Below are 5,228 nucleotides of genomic sequence, written 5' to 3' on the forward strand. Positions count from 1 at the left end.
CTCATATGGTAGTCGTTCCATATCCCTAATAATTTTTGTTGCTCTTTTCTGAACCTTTTCCAATTCCAGTATATCTTGTTTTGAGATGGTACGACCATATCTGCATGCAGTATTCAAGGTGTGGGTGTACCATGGATATATATTGAGGCAATATGATATTTTCTGTCTTATCTATCCCTTTCTTAACAATTCCCAACATTCTGGTCACTTTCTTGACTGCCGCTGCACATTGAGTGGATGTTTTCAGAGAACTATCCACAGTGTCTGCCAACCTTGATCAACAGAGGTCTTAATACATTGAACAACTACCTCTTAGGAGACAGCCTGTAGTAGGAGTGCAGATTGCTAATACAGCCAGTTCCAAAGGTCTCCTGTTCCCTCTGGAAATCCATGATCTCTTCTTTCCAATGTCCATGGTTTCAGAAACAAGCCTTCCTTTACTGAATGTGTCGTAGGGCTAAGCAATGCAGTGTGGCCTGCTTTGGCCTACTCTCCATTCTGGAAACTGAGCTCCCGGCAAGTTGTTTTGCCTATGCAGCAGACTGGGCTTCATTGCAAATGCAGTGAGGTGGCGGGGAGAGGCACAGCAAAAAACAAACAGTTGTACACCTTTTTAAACTGCTAAAACAAACAAGCACCTTCCCTCTCATCTTTCTGAGACCTGCCTTGTTCCCTGGGTCACTGTCACTATAGGACAGAATGTGGGTTGAAATTTCAATAACTACTGAGTGATCTTCTCTTGCCAAATTGGCCTAACCTCCCAGCTATAATAAACGTTAGTTGCTCCACTTGATGCTAATAATGCAGATCCCATTGATGGTAATTGGTGTCCTTTGTGCGTGCCAACTTTGCTGCAGTGGAGTTACTATTACTAGGCAACAAATAGATTTTCTGTGTTTCTAGGTTCTGGTTTTTGGTTTTTTTTTTTTTTTTTTTAAGCAAACTTGTTTTGGCATTAGAAAGAGGCTACTGTATGCTATCAGACAAAAGGGCCACCAATCAAGGACATCTGGCTGAAGAACTGAACTCTTGACCACTATTACAGGAAACTGCAAATAGCTGATGACGTCCCAAAGCAACTATGCAGAAACAAACTAAAACAACAAAACGAAACTGGGGAAGCATTTGGAAACCTTGTCATGCAGAGTTAAAATGAGACTCTCTCAATGTATTTTCCCTCCCTGAAAATTCCAAACCAGTATGTTTTATAAACACTATCTTCAGATTTAAAGATCAGTGACCTGAACCATTTATATTTGAGTTTAATTTGACTTCACCGGAGGCAAGCTTCTTGGCAACAATTTGGCGTTGACTTTGCTAGAAAATTAGGCCGCTTAAGACGCTTATCTTGATACAGCGTTAACTAATGGCACCTTAAAGACAGATTTATTTGGGCATAAGCTTTTGTGGGTAAAAACCCACTTCTTCAGTTGCATCTGTGAAGAAAGTGGGTTAGTCTGTACCCACAAAAACAACAAGGAGTCTGGTGGCACCTTAAAGACTAACATGGCTACCCTCTGAAACTTGACATTAACTAATATGACTTTGCAGTCGGTTTAGACATGGACAACATGAGTTCAGTGTTTGTTCCAACCGCTCATGGCTAAACCTTTCCTGCAACCAGCAGACAAGTTGTTACAGTACCTGTGCACTGTCTATGCTGGTTGTGAAATCATGTTCTAATTCATATGATGCAGGTTGTAGCTTCCTAGGGAAGACCAGCTCCTTGTGCTGTATTTGAAGAGTTTGAAGAAAATAGGTACTGCTTAAAAGGATTGTCTTGAAGTTTTAGTAGAGATTTCTGTTCACTAAAGCCTTATACAACTTTCTAGTTTAGACTGTCTTGACTATACTGGGATAGTCATGGTAAAACCCAATAGTTCTGAGGTAATTACATTGGTCTAAAAGTGTTTTACATCAGTATACCTATTCCTGTAAGGAAAGATGCGTAAACTATACAAGGATAAGCACCTTTATACAGGCGTAACTACATCCACTCTAGAGGTTGTACTGGTGCAACTAGATAGGATTTTTAGCCAATCTCTAAGTTAATTCATTAGTTTTGTGTATATAGATTAGGCCTAAGGAGCAATCAGAGCCATTTCTGAATCCTCACCCTGTAAATATGTAATTAACAACAAAATAGCAATTGGGGAAAGATTTTAAATGATTGAGCCAAAAATAAGGCTGGAATTTTTTCAACAGACCATAAGGGAGATAAATGTCCAAATCTCACTGACATTCAATGGAATCTGGGTGCCTAACTCTCTTGGACTCCTGAGAATACCAGCCTATCTGCACAGATATATTTTAACTAAAGCAAAATACCTCCATTCTCAGCCTAGGTCAGTACAATGTTGTCTTGTAGCAAGCCACCTTTCTGTGTCAGTGGAATTTTAACTCCCTGGCCACCTGTGTAGCGTATTAGAGCTGATCCAAAAATAGGAAGTACGTTTTGCCAAGCAATTCTTATTTTCTCAATTGTTTCATGGAAAAACATTGAAATTTTTTCAGATTCTTCTTTTGGGGATTTCCCTCTTTCTTCCTCTTTTCGTTTTTGCTACTGAAAAATGGCCAGGGGCAAAAACTGGAGTTCTGACTCTTCAACACTGAGAATTTTCAGTTTTCATTTCTTCTCAGAAATAAAACTTCACCCCCCTCCCCAAAAGTGTGGGTTGTGTGGTTGGGTTTTTTTTTAAAGACTGCTGGTTTGGAATCAGAAATTCCATCAAGCTCTCTTGCCTGTGTATAGGCGCAGAAGGTAGAAGCAGGTATCAAATTTCCCATTGGGGTGAAACATACTATCTTATATTAGCTATGCAGAAATATTCCCCCTTATGGTAACCTCACTAGGGAAGTGGAAATAGCTGCATGCTTACCCTGTGTGAGCTTACTCCCTAAGCCTGGTGACTATGGAGATGCAAACAACTGTGAACAAGTAAAAACAAACTGAACAACCCACAAAACAAACCCCCCCCAAAATAGCCAGAAAAACCAGATCTCAGTGTAATGCCGCTTAATATTTACCAACCCCACCCCCCATGTGTTAAACCTGAGCAGCTGTGATCAAAATAAATGCAATAGAATGTCAGAAAGCCATGGGAAGTGCAGAGGAGCCTCCATGTCTCCTACAGTGCTTGAGAACTGATGGGTTAAAAAAAACAAAACCCCAATAGTAAGGCCTTGCCAGGACATGCTTTGGCCATATCTCTGCTAGGACATCCCTAGTGCATTGTATTGGGGCTTGCTTAGGTTTGGGAGAAGACTGAAGGCTCCAGAGAGAGAGAGAGAGAGAGCTCAGAGGATGAGTGCATGCCAGTGCTGCCCATTTTGTAGAGCAGAATGGAGGAGGCAGCTTGTGGAGGTTTTAGCCCAACAAATGTTACTGACGCCTGGGTGGCAGGGGATCAGGTGTGGCTAAAACTAGTTCTTCGTTGCTAACTAGTCTGTCCCGAGTTAGAAGTGAGGACAAGAACAGTTGGTTGCCATTGGCTTCCCTGGGTGACTAATAGGAAGACCAACAATGTTCTGTTCTGTATGAGGTGGTCACTATAATGTACCCTTTCTATCAACTGCCATCTTAGGCCCTTCAGGCAGACTGATAAGGGAACTCTGGAGCTGCCACATTTGAACAGATTAATCTTTCTCCTAACCGTGGCTAAGATCAGATGCTTCAGAGGTTGCTATTCAGTAGATAGGAATCACCACTCGGGGTCAGATCAGGGTCCATTCAGTGCAGTATGTGGTCCCTGACAATGGCCAGCTCTGGCTGAATGAGACGAAGGTGCAAGAAACCCTTCAGTAGACAGCTATAGGATAACCTGCCCCTAGGGATAACTTCCTCCTAACAGTCAATAGCTAGAGGCTGGTTCATTACCTGAAGGTTTATATTGCTTTTGAGATTTTTTTTTCATTTACTGTGACTCTGGATAGTTTTGTAATCCCTATCAATGTCCAGGGTAATCTGTTCTGGTGAAAAATATCTAAGCCACATGAGAACCCCATGAAGGGTGTAATGTGTGATTTCTCATGATGTGCCTGAAAATGGAACTACTGACTCTCTCTTAGCTATAGTTGGGACAGTGGGGGTGGCTGTAGCTTGAAAATTTTTAGATTCAGGCCAGTGCTCCCCACTCAAATCCCTCAATATAGTTCTATATAAATGCTGCTATTTGTAGGAAATGTTTTAGGTCTGTGCAAGAAAAGATGCTTTTGAATCTCTCCGCAAAAAACCCCACGTTATTTTCTAGAAACTCTGTTTTAAGCCTCCTGGTCTCTTATTTTTTTTAAAAAAATTCCTGCTGTATTGGCCTATGTGGAATGGCCCAGAGTCACTAGTGGCTTTGGGTGCCCAATCTGAGACACCTTAAAGGGACCTGATTTTTTCAGAAACTGCTGATTTGCCCGCTCTCTGAAGCTCAGACCCCATTAAGGTATGTCAAGTTGGGTATCCCAAAAGATGAAGCAAACAATCCTAATCATTCTGAAAATCCCTGGCCAATGACTGCACTCAAAAGCAATTAAGAATGGAAAAACTCTGATCACTGCAAAACTAAAGGGTCTCTTCTCTCCCCCCACACTGCCCCTCCCACTCCTGCAACCTCAACTTTACCTTTAGGGAGATCAAATTAATTATAAAACCTAAAACTAATGAGATTCTGTTTTCTTGACTGAGTAAAGTGTGGTTTGAGAGCAGCATGAAATATACCACAACCTGTCACCCGTGTTCTATGTAAAGGGAATTCATCTCTGTCTAGTTCTGAGTGACCAGAAATTGAAGCTACTGCTGTGGGTTCCAACAAAGAACTTGGAGGCTTAGAAACTGAACCCTTCTTTCAGTCTGAAACTGGATCCTACAGCCTAGGAGGCGGACTATTAGTTGGGGCAGTGTGGAGCAACTTGCATTGCCACAACCTGTCCTGTTTCTGGGCTTGCACGGTTTGGGATTCACTTAAAAATAAAGCTAAAATTTCATTGATTTACTGAATGAAAAACAAGGTGCCTTTACAGTGGGGGGTTTCTACGGGTTGCTTCACTGCTTTTTGTGGGTCCCTTGTTTGGTTTTGTAGCCTGATCTCCAATTGGAATATTTTAAATGAAGCTGCATATAGATATAGAGCTGTTCTTAGATCTTCAAGCTACTCTGGAAGTGTGTGCATGCACTACAGATATATATGCTACAGATATGTAGTGTACAGTCATAACCACCTAAAGCCCTCAGCATAAGG

The 5,228-nt window shown here is 41.6% G+C and overlaps 1 protein-coding gene across 5 annotated transcripts in view; it reads left to right on the top strand.

Moving 5' to 3' along the window:
• LSP1 (lymphocyte specific protein 1) overlaps positions 1-5,228 on the top strand; it is an 84,298-nt gene that overhangs the window by 70,117 nt on the left and 8,953 nt on the right. The gene's annotated exons all lie outside the window — the stretch shown is intronic.

Source organism: Caretta caretta, chromosome 6 (assembly GCF_965140235.1).
Source record: "Caretta caretta isolate rCarCar2 chromosome 6, rCarCar1.hap1, whole genome shotgun sequence".
NCBI classification, from domain to species: Eukaryota; Metazoa; Chordata; order Testudines; family Cheloniidae; genus Caretta; species Caretta caretta.